A 15,366-nucleotide genomic window follows, 5' to 3' on the forward strand; every position below is an offset into this window, starting at 1 on the left:
ATAAGAAAAATATGTAAAATATATGAATATTTAATATATATTTCAGATTGAATAATATTTACAGCATATATATTAATAAAAAAATAATAATCATGTACTCACCCTTATGTTGATCCAAATCCACAAGCCTTTCATGCTTTTTTGATCATTTTTAGGGTTTTCATCTGTTCTCAATGTCACTTACATCCTGTGTGTGTGTGTGTGTGTGTGTAATATTCCTTTAAAGTTCAGTGACATCATGCACCATGCAGGAAGTGACATCATTTTGGAGGGAACACAACAGCACAAACTTTAGTAAGTGTATGAGACTACTATTATGAATTATGTGCTATAGTTTGTTTTTGTGACTCTTTTTAATGCCATCTTGTTTGATAAATCAGCATAATAAAGGGTGTTAGATTCATGTGTTTGATTTCAGTTCCTCACTGAGAAATGGTTAACTTTACCTTGTTCATTCACATCCTGACATTCAGACATTTTCCTGGTAGATATACTGTAATCAAGACATAATCAATAAACTGTGAACCGTGCATGTGAAGGAGAGAGAGTGGTTTGCTGTTTGTGCTGTTTATGCATATGTTTATGTCTATGTTTGAGATGCGTGTGAATGTGTGGTTATGTGTGCGGTTGTGTTGATCAGGCTTAATTAGAAGATGCGGGTCACTGTAAGGTCATCATTTAGCAGTGTGATTTCTAGTATTATGTGTTTGCTATTAGCTTTTATTGTTATATTTTCAGTTTTCATTTTTACTTTTAGTTTAAATTTCAGTAGTTTTGTTTTGTGCTTGTCATTTTTTTTTCTACAGCTTTAATTAATTAATTTTATTATATCTCTTTTTTTGTTGTTTCAGTTAGATGACAAGGCAACATTTCTAATTTTCATTTAAGTTTTTAGGTGTAACATTTTCATCTAATATTTAGCATCTCATATTTGTTTTATTTGATTTCAATTTTGATAGTTTTAGTTTACAGTAATAACAACACTTATCCTCATGTCATTCCAACCTTGCATTTCTTCTGTGAAACACAAAATTAGATGTTAGAAATAATATCCAAGCTTTTATTTAAGGTTTTTCATGCATGCAAATGAAAATGATGATTTGCATCGCCAAGCTCTAAAAAGCTCAAAATGCACCTAACAAGCTCCACAACAGTAATCCATATGATTTGTGCATTATATTTCAAGTCATTTTAAGCCATATACAGCAGTCAGGCTAAAAAAAGCACAAAATACACATATTTATTCAATGAAAATCAGCGATAGATACATTTTATTTCCTCGTATGACTTGGAAGAGTTGCATGAAGCACTTTTAAGGTGGTTTTGTCATTTTTGCCTAACATCTAATAAGAAAAGGCTGGAATGACATGATGAGGGTGAGTAATATTTCCACTTTTGTGCAAACTATTCCCTTAACTCTAGGCTTCTGTGGATGTGAGCTTGTTAGTTTTTTGTTTTAGCATAATTACATTAATTGCTGTGTGGGAATATCTGTAATTGCTCCACACATGTCAGATTGTGTTCATTTGTATTGAATGAATGAATAGATAAAAAACAAAGCACAGTTAAAACTTCCAAACAAATCAATCAATCAATCCATCAGGGTTTCTCGTGCAGGTAGACGTTTGTGCGAACCTCATTTCAAGGACAATTAAGTTGAAATGAACTGAAGGATCAATAATACGCTCAGGTTGAGCCCCAGAAATGGCACACATATGCTGACACTGCCAGCTGATCAGCAACACACACATTCACTGTCTCTGGCTGAATGACAAACAGTGGGACGCCCCTCTTTTGTTCCAGACACAGTTCATCTTCAGGTGGAGCCACCCATTTCATGCTCATCAAGGGGGCATTAGAATTGTATCTCTTTCCAAATCATTTCTTTTTCTCACCGGCAGTGTATTTAGTTTCACAATGTGCTGTTGCTAATAACTTAAACAGTTGAGCAAAACAATCAATTTATTTGTAGTTTTGATTAAGTCTCAAATGGATATTATACAACAGATAGTTTGACAATACATGATTGAATAAGCCACCTTTGAATGTATAAAGATACTGAACATGTGCGATGCTGCTTACAGTTAGTCTAAAGAACGACAGCACAGTGAGGCTATGTTCAGACTGCAGGCAAAACTGATTTTTTCAGGCAGATTGTCGGCACTAATAATTGCAAGTGATTAACCCCTTGCTCATCACCCCCAATTTTGGCAAGTGCTGCATACATGAAATGCCCAAAATAAAAAGGTTACTGCTCATAAGTAATTCTGAATAGAAACATAACACACATACATTTAGAAAGCCAACCCTTGAGAGTTTATAGTTCAAGACTCAAAATTAACCAGACTGTTATTAATATTGAGATATATAAGCTCAAACATATTTTGAACTAAAATAATCTGGGATCACCAGTGATCCCTGTCAGGTAAGGGGTTAAATAAGATTTGTGTGTCCAGAGTGACATAACCCAATATCTACATGTGTTGCATTGGTAACAAAGCAGGCGTAAGCGAAACAACGGATGTGACAAGGTTTTCAAAACGGATGCAGGAATAATAGAGTTGCATCATCTCGCTCTCCTGTCGAGTTTTGCTGCGGAACTTTGAAGCAAAATGCCGAAATCTTTAGACACGCCATTTGAACACTGTATGAATACTTCCGGCATTTCCGTCCAGTTTTGATGTTATCGTTGTGTCTCGTGTAGGGCTGGGTTTTTCGATTAATCGTTTTTTAAAATGTGGTCGATTCAAAATCGATTCTTTTTTATAAATATAGGATTTGTATTAAATCTATATTCATTGAGTCGAATGGGGAATCGAAATCGAATTTAGAATCGAAATCGAATCGAATTTAGAGCTTGCGAATCGAAATCGAATCGAATTGGAACATCTGAATCGATACCCAGCCGAAGTCTCGTGTTAAGAGTGATACAATTTGAGCAGCCAGAGCATCCAGACTGAGACACATCTGTAAAAATCTGATTGGAAATCGCCTTTCAAACCTCCTCCAGATCTGAAAAAAATTCTGATTGCATGTTTTTTGTTTTGTTTTGGCTGTCCAGACTTTCACAAACCCATCTGGATAAAACCTGGAAAATTTAGCTGGCATTGTAAATTTAGTCTAAGATATTTTTTTAAAGAAATTTATACTTTTATCCATCAAGAATGCCTTAAATTGACATTAGAAGTAACAGTAGACATTTATAATGTTACAAAAGATTTCTATTTAAAATAAATGATTTTTTACAACTTTCTATTCATCAAAGAATCCTTTGAAAGAAAAATTGTACACAAATATGAAGCAGCTCAACTGTTTTCAACACTGATAATTATCAGAAATGTTTCTTGAGCAGCAAATCATAATTTTAAGGATCATGTTAAGGACACTGAAGACTGGAGTAATGGAGCTAAAAATACAGCTTTGATCACAGGAATACATTACAGTTTACAGTCTATCACAATAGAAAAGTTATTTTATATTGTAAAAAATATTTCACAATATTACTGTTTTTACTGTATATATTTTTGCAGTCTTGGTAAGCAGAAGAGACTCAAACTCGCCTCACACACCTTTGAAAAGTAGAATATCTCACTTGTTTTTATAATACATTTAAGGTTTGAACACTGGTGTCTTATCCTACTGTTTTTGTCATTGTTTTATTAAATCCATAAGGCTCTCATGGCTGTGTGCTACCCTGATTTTCATGCCAAATGCACCTTTTGACCTACAGTATAGTTATAATCACTGTATTTCTTCATTTAGTACTCTTTATGTACAGTAGCATTATTTTTAGGGTCCATCTTATACACTCAAGGTTTTTCATGGCTATTTTCCACTCTTACATTGTGACAGGTTGTCCTTTGCTTCTCGTTATTCTGTTTTCCATGAAAAGGTTTCATAATGAAACTGACTTTACATATTATCACATTCGCAGTAATGTATTTTTCTGTGTGTGTGAACGTATGCCTATTCCCAGCATGGTAGTGCAATTAACTGAGTCTTCCCGTTACATTTCCACTGAGTTCAGAATTCAGGGAAGAGCTGTGTGAAAGAGACTCATGGGAAAATCTGCCCTGTTCCTCAACACGTGCTGCATAAAGTCTGTCTGAGGAGTGAACACGGCGTCACCTCTCCGCTCTATCAAAGACACTCACAGAAGAGTCTCCTGAGAGGACGATTCAGCTTAGCATCAGGACACACATGCAGTCTGAGTCTGTTTCTCTTAGATCACTGATAATGAGGCCCGAGAAGCTGCCCTTTTAATGAGTTGCAGCCTATTTTTTTGTGATAGAAAATTATAGAATTTAATAAAATATTCAGAACTTCAAGAAAATAATTTAAGGCAAGACACTACAGTACTGTGCGAGTAGGGTAAAATACAAATTTAACTAATATATATCACTCCCCCTGCCCTGTTGATTAATCACATTGTTTTATATTAAAAGTTTTTATGTTTTGATATGCAAATGAGGGATTACATATGTATTAATTTGAAACAATTTCCAGAACAGAAATATAACAATTGGATAAAGCAATGTTCAAAATTATTGTTTCATTTTGTTGACGTATTAGGGTTTGGGATTTTACAGAGAGGATGGCTCCATACATCAAAATATAGGCCTACCTTTAAAAATGTTTTTAGGAATAAAATGTTATATAAATCAGGCAAATGATATACAACAAACCCATCTGAATATATAGGGTTTAGACGGGTCCCCCTATTGGTCAAAGTTGGTACCACAAGGTTGAAAATATATTTTCTAGTCGATGCTGTTTTCAGTTTTCTGTTATTTGTCATGCCTACCATCCAATAAATCACAGTAAGCTTTGTTCTCTGTTAGGCTACTTATGATATGGAAGAAAGTCTCACCTTTATAATTATGTAAGTTGTAGTATGAAATTCAAACAATAAATGCTCTTTAATGTGTGTGATAGGTCGCTGTAACGCCTCAGTTGAAGGGAAGGAAGCGCGGAGAACATAATCTCCTCCGGTTTACTGCTACAACCGCACGAAATAAACATGAATGAACATCTGAAGGTATGTTTCAAAATACAGTACAACTTACTGAAATGTAGCCTATCATGTCTCATGTAAACGCTCAATCAGTGTTTCAACCGAGGAAAGACGCCAGCTTGTAAACAATATGGCACCTTACATTTACCTCAGAAAAGCAATTCAATGACCATAACACAGGCTACTGTTTGAATCTGTCATGAAAAAAAAGCACTGTTTAAATGTTTATATTTCATAAACAACAGTTATTTTAACTTTATAAAATTGCATGTTTGCAAACAAATCAGTTTTTAATTTGAACCTGTTGCCTAATATTATTGTAACTGACAGAAAAATTCACATTGTTGGCCTACTGATACTGTATCCAAATGAATCGAAACGCAAGTTTGTTTGCAATTGAATCATGAAATTTGTTTCAATACCCAACAATTCTTTTAGTTTATCTTCAGTACAAGTACAACTTGCATGCAACCTTAACTGACTGGATTCTAGTTTTTCATGCATTCACTAGATCCGCTCGTGTCACTAGCACGGCCTGTTATAGAAGTTGTTGAAATTATATTACATGTTTCTATTTAGACACAAGCTGTTGAAATGTTCTCTATATTGAGTGTAGAATTATTATTGTCCTGTAATGTAAATTCCAGATAACACAATCTGTGTGATCATATAGCTGGAGAGCTGCTGTCGTTATCGCAGACTGCTGAAAACTCAACTATTGAAGCAATCAGAAGTTTCCAGGAATTGGCAGCTGTTAGTTTGGCTGAGTGATTCTCCCCATCTGCCCGCGGCTACAGGAGGAAACGCTGGTTTGATCCCTCCGTGGTAGTTGTTCGCTGTTTATATTCTTGCACAGCTACATTAGTTGTGTTGTTTTGTAGTTCTTTTGCCTGGTAGATGATAAAACATGCATGCATGCAAAATCTCGTTACACTGGTCTTTGCTATTTACATTAAGTGTCAGCATGGAGTGTTGATTCTGGCTTTGACTTTGAAATCTTATTAACAAACCCAACTAGCAAAGGAAATTAATATATTCTGTGTGTGTGGACACTACATTTATCAGTTAAATCAGAGACAAACTGACATCAAATTAGAGGTCATTGATGTGACTGGGTGATAACAGTAGAGCTGAATGAGATTTGAGTGTATGATTCAGTTCACTTAAATAGGCCTCCTGTGGTTCAGACAAAAAGCCAAATGTGGGTGTGGCCTACGTCGGATAGCTTGATTGACAGGTGAAAGGGAATGAACAGCAGGGTTCTCCAGTCAAAAAAAGACAAGTTGGAACGTGAAATGGCAACACTGAATCCTAAAATCAAATATGCAAAGGGTAGAGATTTATACAGCAAAGCTCCAAATGACAAAAATATATCCCAAGAATAGTGCATAAGGTGTCATATCAGATATTCTGTCTTAAATCTGTATTTTATGGAAGAAAACAAGTATAAAGAGTTAACTCAACATGAATAAGAGTAAATACGGACAATAAAATGGGCCATGTGCAAAGCCATGCTTTTCAAACTTTGTTAAAGTGCCGCCTCGAACTCTCTGTAAGTTTAGCATATAAATGGCGATTGCCTAAAGGGTTAACATGAACGAAATGCAAACTGTTACGTGTTTAAATAGACGGCCACCTACAGAGCCCAGCCATCTCTCTGCTAGTTCTTATCAGAGTCAGCGGAAAAAACAGAGCAACATACAGCCCACCCAACAGGGGGTAAATTAGACCTCCGAGATGAATGATCAAACAATTACACAGTCGAGACTGAGCCAAAAAAGATGGGGCGAAAACATTCTGCCGTTTATTAGAACCGAGGCCTTCGCAAACTCTGTCTTCGCACGTCTTTGAAAACCAGACTCTGAAATTGAAAACTTTTCAATTAAAGTTGAACTTCTGCCAGATTGGAGCTCAAATTCAAAAAGGTTCAATTGGCTTTTTGATACCATACGGAGTCGGCCCTTAAGTCATCAGTGCGCACAAAGCCATTGACTTTATAATTCGCTGCTATTTGTTGCCATCTGCCTCCGTAACTGAATTCACCCTTCCTTCCACAGTCACTTACGTTCTCCTTCCTGGTCGTATTTATTTTCTTTTCAATTAAAGAGTCTGAATGTGCGACGCTAAAATTGCCAGGCCTTAATTAGCTCTTTTCGTGAAGAAGAGAGTCCATGAATGCAATTGTTACTTTCCCAATCTTGGCAGCCGTTTCATTTTGATAAAGCAGGGATCCCATTTCAGGGCGAAGGCTGAATGAGGACCGCCTCCATTTACACTTTTCCGCCTTGATAAATGTGCTTTCCCCCCCCTCACTTCCTTTCACCAATGATGGAATGATATTATCAGTATGTTTCAAGCCCTCACGTTTCATGTGCTCTGAATGTGTGTAACGTGTTCATCTCAGAGAGCGAGAGAATGAATAACTTCTAATGTTGTGCTTAAAGGACGAGGTTATGGGAGTTAAGTTGTATGTCTTTTGTTCTTAAGCAAATTATTTAAGCTACTTGGGTCTGTCTTTCTTTTTTTATATTGCATATTTTGGTTAATTTAACCGTTTAATGGATAGGGATGAGTAAGAGGGTTCCCTTACAAAACATAAGTATCCTTCAAGTTCATTTTCAGTGTACAAGTACACTTCAGTGAAGGTCAAGTATATTTTTAAGTATAGGCCTACTTTATGTTTTAAGTATACTGATATCAATGTACTAGAAGTATATACTCGTAAGTGTACTGCTTGGGACTAAATTGTGAAATGTGTAAGTAGCCTATGTGTAACAGTAGTAAACTTTGAGTACACAACTTACTCAAGACAAAAAAGTTTTCCGTGTGTACTGCAACTATACTACAAGTGAACTTACAGGTGTCCTGATGGTTTACTGTAGTCAAATACTTGTAGCACATTTTTTGGTTTATCAAAGTACACTTTGAAGTAGCCTACTCTCAGTAAACTTAGTAGTTTTATACTGCAAGTATACTTGTAAGTTTTCTTTAAGTGAACATAACATTATACTTATAGTTTACTTTTTAAATGTCATTTTTGCACTTTGGGTATAGTATTATGTTCTTATTTAGGTATTAATTAGTGATAGGCCTACTTGAAGTATAGCCTACCTTTAACTGTACTTTTACTCTTTCTTTTTTTAAAACATTTTATTCTAGCTCCATTCATTCTTTCTTTTTAATCAACACTTGAATGTGGGTAAGTTTCATAAAAAAAAACAACATTTAAAACAAAAGCAGAGAAAATCGCATTTTTGTCAAAGACAAAACAGTCGTTAATCCTTCCTGGGCCGAAAATTAATTCGGTAACATTTGGCAGATTTGATAAGTATTTGCTATGGAAGTTTTTGCTATCAGAATTGCGAGATATAAAGTCAGAATTGCGTGAAATAAAGTCGCAATTGCGTGTTATAAAGTCAGAATTGCGAGATATAAACTCGCAATTGCGTGTTAAGTCAGAATTCTGACTTATTTCTCGCAATTGCGACTTTATATCACGCAATTCTGACTTTATAACACATAATTACGAGTTTATATCTCGCAATTCTGACATCTTTTCTCAGAATTGTGAGATATAAACTCACAATTGTGAGATATAAACTCACAATTGTGAGATATAAAGTCCAATTCTAAGGAAAAAAAGATGGATTTTTTTTTTTTTTTACCTCAGAATAGTTTATATCTCACAATTCTGACTTTATAACACGCAATTGCGACTTTATATCATGCAATTCTGACTTTATATCTCTGAGAAAAAAAGTCACAATTCTGACTTGATATATCGCAATTGTGAGATAAAAAGTCGCAATTATTATTATTTATTTATTTATTTATTATTCAGTGGCGGAAACAAGCTTCCATAATTTGCTGTTCAATGTTTGATGATCGATTTATTTTACATTTGCGTAAGCAATTTTCTATCACGTTTCTGCTTCTTCTTCGCCTGTGTTTTGATCCGGAGATTCTGAACTCTTTCAGAAGAAGAAAAATTGTAATTGTAACAGCGCCCCCTACCGTATAACAGTGAAAACACAGATAGCTGGAAAATTCAGTCAGTGGAGGAGAAAGAGGGAAGTAGATTTGAAGTACATTAATATGTACACTGCCAGTGAACTTGCCTAGACAAATATTCAATATAGGTATACTAAAGTAATATTAATATTTCTGAGGAGTAAATAAAAAGTAGAAGTATACTAATAATAACACACTTGAACAGGCACGTGCACAGGTAGGGCTCAACCTGTGCAGAGCACATGCCCTTTTTGCCCTTACACTCCGAAGTGCCCTTTTTTTGGTGGTGTTTTTTTTTTTTTTTTTTTTTTAATCAATGCTATTGGTCATCCTTTACGTCTGTCTGTCTGTTTTACAAATATTTAGCCAATGAAAGTTCTTAAACCGAGCTTGTGTAAATCTTATTCGATCCTCAAGCTGTCAGTAAGCTGATAACTCCGCCCCCTCTATATTCACTGAATCAACTGAAGTTCCACAGCAGCCGCACAGTAGACAGCAGCTGAACGAAGTTTTGCGAAGGGTAAATAAATATCTTGTTGTTTGAATAAGTACTACTAAACACTATGTCTATAAAGGCTCATATTTTATTTATTTGATGACTCACTGACTGAGACATGTGGGACGTTGCCTGAGAGAGAGGTCTAGGCTAGCATTTGCCATCTAGTCATAGCCAATACATAGCCTAACGCAAATAACTTAAATATCCTGTGCATACAGTAGTATTTCATCTTTTATAAAATGCGATTTTGGCCAAATGTATTTTACAACAGGAAAAACAAACTAGTTTGTAACCTGTTGATGAAAATGTAATGTGATACCGCCTGCGCCGTTTTAATGACGGACAAAAAAATGCACATTTGCACACATTCGCTGGTCAAAAACTATATATTGATAAGTAATACAACAACATATAATTTGTTTTTACCATCGGAAAATCATAACAGGTGCGCCCCCGCGCTGTTTCGTATGGAACTTACACAAAGCGATCCTCATCACCTAGGTAACATATTTCTAAGAAATTTCTTCTTTGATTTATGATTGCTGATACACTTAATGTATTAACATTTAGGATAATCATGTTATGGTAATAATATTCAATTATGGTTAATTCAAGGCTGTTAATATGCATGTATTCGCTATCTAGCTAATTTTTAATCTATATTATTCTATACTCTCCGCTCATCCTCACATGTATAAAATGTAGTAAAACATGGTTTTACTACAGTAATGTTGTAGTAGTAACTAGAAAAAAGAAAAAAAAAAACATTACAGAAGATCACTGTGAAATCTTTATATTGTATCATGCAGAATGTAATTCATGATGTAATTCATTCCAAGGCTTCATTTATTTGAACCAAAATACAGCAAAAACTGTAATATTGTGAAATATTTTTAGTGAATAAGAGACCTTCAAGAGACCAACATCCCTTGTCCTCCACAGCACAGTATCAGATTTTTGCCAGGTAGGCGGATACATGTTGGATATAGTAAAGGTATGGTTATAGTTTCTTATAATCTGGAATTAATTTGGACATAATTACTCAAATTATATTTCAAAATAGTTTGTCACAAATACTTGACTCATTGCTCTACCTTCCCCTCTTCTCAATGTCATACATAATCATGGTAACCAAATAATACAAATTAGCTTATAAAACCAAACAGAATAGCTAAAAAAGAGAATATGAATAGTTCAGATGCAAAAGCCTCTAAGTGCCATCTGAAAATTTCTTCTAGAATGATCATTTTTATCAAGCTCATATATTTAAGTTCAGTAATTTCACTTAAATGGCAAAGAAAATTAGCTATTAATTGTCATTTAAGTGAAATTACTGAACTTAAATATACGAGCTTGATAAAAATTATCATTCTAGAAGAAATTTTCAGATGGCACTTAGAGGCTTTTGCATCTGAACTCTCTCTCTCTCTCTCTCTCTCTCTATATATATATATATATTTCTCTGCAAAGTTCATAAAAAAGTGCATAAAGTTCAATTAAAAAAAACAGAATTTTTTAGCTATTCTGTTTGGTTTTGTAAGCTAATTTGTATTATTTGGTTAACATGTTTATGTATGAGTCAAGTATTTTTGACATATATTTCTATGGAGTAGGCCTACACAAGAGCAACAGAAGGTTGCTGTTGTGTTAAGAGGCCCTTAAAACCCTGTTTATCTATATTATCTATATTATTATTATGGTTGTTATTAAACGTGAATAAATCTAAAGCTTTTGAGACTATTATTTTGTGTTATTGAATTTGTCATGAAGACGTGACCATTTCTTCCTTTTATGTAGGCTTACTAAATAATTTTGATATAAAAAAAGGGAGGGGGGTGCCCTTTTTCAGTTTCAGCACATGCCCCTCAAAAGGTCTGTGCACGGCCCTGCACTTGAATAAACTTCTTTTTCATAAGGGTTAGTTTGAAATCAATCAGGAATACTCTGAATTTGGACTTACTCTTTCCTGCAAAGAGGGCATTGCAGAAAAACAACTTTTATTTTACAATGATAATATTCTTGCTGTTTTGTCATGTGGTAAATGTTGTTCCTTGCTGAGGTATTTTGAGTGTTTTTAATGCGCCGCTCGCTATGCTTTTTCTTAGGTATTTTAAAAGGATGGCATGATTGTCTTCTAATATGTTCTGAATGTTTTTAGCGTGTCGATGTGTGGTTGCTTGGTTTCTGTGGTGTTAAGTTAATGCTTGAATGTAGTTTTTAGCACATTGCTATGCAGGAGTGTTCTGTGTGCTTGGTAGCGTATGTGAGCCGCAGATTTTAGTGCTCTTCGTCTTCTGAAGTGTGCTCTAGGCCTTCATCTTTAATCTCTATAATCGTTTATTAATGCCTTGTCTCAGCGTGGCGGCCGTATGTCAGGCCATGAGGAGAATAAGGGAAATTAGCTGCACCTGAATGAGAAAGCAGGGACTCCCACTGGGACATTGACTGGGGCACAAACACCCTTTTAATAGACTTACACCTCATTTTGCCCCTAAAGCCGGCTGAAGGGTCCCTGGGGGGAGCGAGACGGAGCATACGGATGGAGGGAGGTGGAGGTCAGCTCTCTTTTACCTCCTGGAAACCAGCTGCAGAGAAAAACAGGCATTTGATTAGCCAGGCCTTCCCGTCCAGAAGGGGACCGTCCGGAACAATGCAGCGTTTTCCCTTTCAGAAACAACAGGGGCATTAAGTCGGAGCCGTCGCTGGTGTGTCAGGGAAAAAACACACACTCTGCGCATTCAAAGAGAGGTTGCCTCCGCTGACCCGACCAAACACTCTACTTATCCCGGACTGAAATTATCGATCTGGTAATTAGAATGAAGGCAGATTAATAATGCATAGCTGAACATCACTTTCACAAGTTTATAATGATCTATCTGAGAGCAGGGGAGACTAAACATAGAGGGTATTGATATGAGCGTCAATCAGAATTAGTGAGCATACCTTCAGAAAGAAAAATGATAAATTGCATCTCTTTAATATCTCTATAGTTGCTCCCAGACTGCAGTGAGATTAAAGGGAGAGCAAAAGGAGATTTTTGCTTATGCAAGTTTGCTCAGTTCAGTACGAACTCAACATTTATGAAATATTTCTCATCAAATGATCCTTGATCTTAGCTGCTATCCACATTTATTCTATAGTTTTGTGTGTGTGTGTGTGTGTGTGTATTTCACATTATATAGTAATGAGATCTGAGTGTTTTTTCCCCCCAAAAGACCTTAATTGGTAAATTAATGTCTTACTTGTCTAAATCCATTTTCTTTAAGTAAAATATAATTGTTTACTTTTGATTTTGCAGTTAAATATGATCTGGACATGTTCTTGGGTTTTGTGAGACAATTTTATTGCTTTATACTCTATAGTGTCTTTGCATGTGTTTTAAGGAATTTTTATTATTAACACCAGTTATTGAGTTAATGTTTAAATGTAAAATAACTGAGAACTCCATGAGCTTTGAATAAGCAGACTTTCAGTGATATCATTTTCTTTTTATTTGTAGAAGCAAACAAAAGCATTTTTTATTTCACTCAGAAGGAGGATTTTTCTCTTTAAATTCTTCAGTTTTATAGGATTTGATTGCAGACATTGGTATCTTGGTATTAAAAGTCTCAAATTACATCTCAAACAGTTGCGATATTAAAGAGGTCGCATTCATGATTTGTGATTTGATGTTGTTCACATGCAGTATTTGTTCAGACGTGGGAATCTCTTCTAATTCCATGTTTTCCGCCTCTTCTCCAGTTCACTTGCTTGAAGTTGAGGCTTAATTATATCTAAAGAGCAAGTGCGCATCGCCTGTATTTCTTAGATGACACGGGCCCTGGTGCTGCGAGTCCCCTTGGGTCCCCATCTTTGCATTTTAAGCAGAAATCTGCGCAGACAGACCCTGAACTCCCAGAGTTAAAGTCCCGTTTAGGTTAAGTGGTCCCCAGGCTCATGACACATATCTCTGCCCAGACGTGACAGCTGGGGACCCCACTGTTGCTATGGAAATCATTGACATTCACTAACTCCATTCCCCCCCAAAACACACACACACACACACACACACACACACACACACACACACACACACACACACACACACACTTCAGATTGATAATGCGCCTTCCTGCTCATGTAACAATAGCACACGAGGGTCCATATCGTCTTTTACTGCTAACAGGTCTGCTTTTCACTGCTGCTCTAGAGTGTTTCATAAGGGTTTTACTGGTAAAAGGAGAGTGTTTGGACTCGTCAGCGCTGCTATGCCAGTCTAGATGTAGAGATGTAGAGTCTTGCTCTAACTGACCTCTTATCATAATCAACTAAAAGGGGGAATTTGATTAAAAAAAAAAAAAAACACGTTCTGGTCACATTTCACCTTATTAGTCAGTTAGTTAGTTAGTTAGTTAAAGTATGTATGCATGTACTGTATGTATGCATTTATTTATTTATACAGTTATTTATTTATTTATTTATTTATGCAGTTATTTGTTTATTTATGCAGTTATTTATTTATGCATTTTTATTTTCATGACACCTTTTAGCATTTATTTTCATAACATTTAAACTTCCTTGAATGCATATATTTATGTATGCATATATTTATTTATGCATGTATTTATGTATGCATGTTTTTATGTATGCAGTCATTTATTTATGATCAGTGCATGCATGATGCCTATTTTCAGGATCATGGCACATTTTAGATTATGGCATTTATTTGAATAACATTTAAACACCCCTGTCCCCATCAGTATTTTTTTTTTTTAATGCATTTTATTTGCATTAGTACAACAAATGCAACCATGATGTATAAATACTTTACAATTGACATTTTCCCATATTATAGTAACAAAATTTAGATTTTTTTTTTAACCTAAAAATGTCATAATACAAAAATCTTACCGGTCTAAAAATGTTTGGTTGATTATTTTTCTATTTCATATGTCAGTATTATCTGGACATGTTCTTGACAGGTTATGTGAGATCTCTCTTCTGCCTAAACACTAGATGGATGAGTTTTAACTAATGCAATGAGTCTTGCTATATTTGTTTTAGCATCAGGTCAAGACAATGTAATGTTTAAAGCATTGGAACTTTTAAAAACATGTTTCAAGACCCCTGTGTTATATTACAATAGTGCATAAGTTGTATGAACTTTTATTTATATATGAAACTTTTTGTCCGCAGCTTAATAAGTCAACATTAACTTTTCTGGTAAGGAAAAGAAGAGCATGCTAGCATCTCCTTTTGAGTGAAGACAGAAAAGTCATGCAGGTTTGGAACGACATGAGGGTGAGCAAATCAAATTTTTGGGTTAACTGTTCCTTGAATCCCTGAAGCTGAATTCAACACAAATATATGAATAGGCCATTAGCATTTATGTGTTGGCACACGTGTGCTATTGTTCTCAAACCTCAAGGGCAAAGTAAAGCACAAAACAAGGGCAGCACGACACTTCTCTTGGCCAGGCGCGTCAGACGTGCTGCACACACAGCAGGGGTTTGACCGGCGCATCAGGTAGTGCTGTGATTGGTCAGAAACTCCCCCCAAAACAACACACCATCACACAGTCAGAGATACAAGCAGCGAGCGGGATTTGAAGATGAATGTGTGTGTACGTAGAGTAGCAGTGACACAGAAGAGTCCACCTTCCTCCCTTGAGTCCCACCAGCAGGTTCACATTAGGGGAAATTTGTTCCACAATATTGCCGCCTCCTGTTTCTCTCCGAGGCTGGCGGGCCGCACAGAAGGTGGAGGCAGAGATTTGGGTGATGGCCAAGCGTTCACGGCCGTTTCTTGTTTTTCGCAGCGTGTGTCGGTGACGGGTTCCCCGCTGCTCCTCCTCTCTCCATGC

General features: G+C 35.8%; 1 long non-coding RNA gene across 3 annotated transcripts in view; it reads left to right on the plus strand.

The window, feature by feature from the left end:
* The first annotated feature begins 259 nt into the window (after positions 1–259).
* LOC307147022 overlaps positions 260–15,366 on the plus strand; it is a 37,959-nt gene continuing 22,852 nt past the window's right edge. Inside the window, exons 1-3 of one of the 3 annotated variants that reach the window (XR_013819204.1) lie at positions 260–294; positions 4,936–5,038; positions 5,662–5,926. This is a non-coding gene — a long non-coding RNA (uncharacterized lncRNA). Of the gene's footprint in view, positions 295–4,935; positions 5,039–5,661; positions 5,927–15,366 lie in introns of those variants that run through there. The other 2 variants (XR_013819205.1, XR_013819203.1) reach the window with 2 other exon arrangements.

This window comes from Squalius cephalus (genome assembly GCF_949319135.1).
Source record: "Squalius cephalus genome assembly, chromosome: 19".
Taxonomy (NCBI): domain Eukaryota; kingdom Metazoa; phylum Chordata; class Actinopteri; order Cypriniformes; family Leuciscidae; genus Squalius; species Squalius cephalus.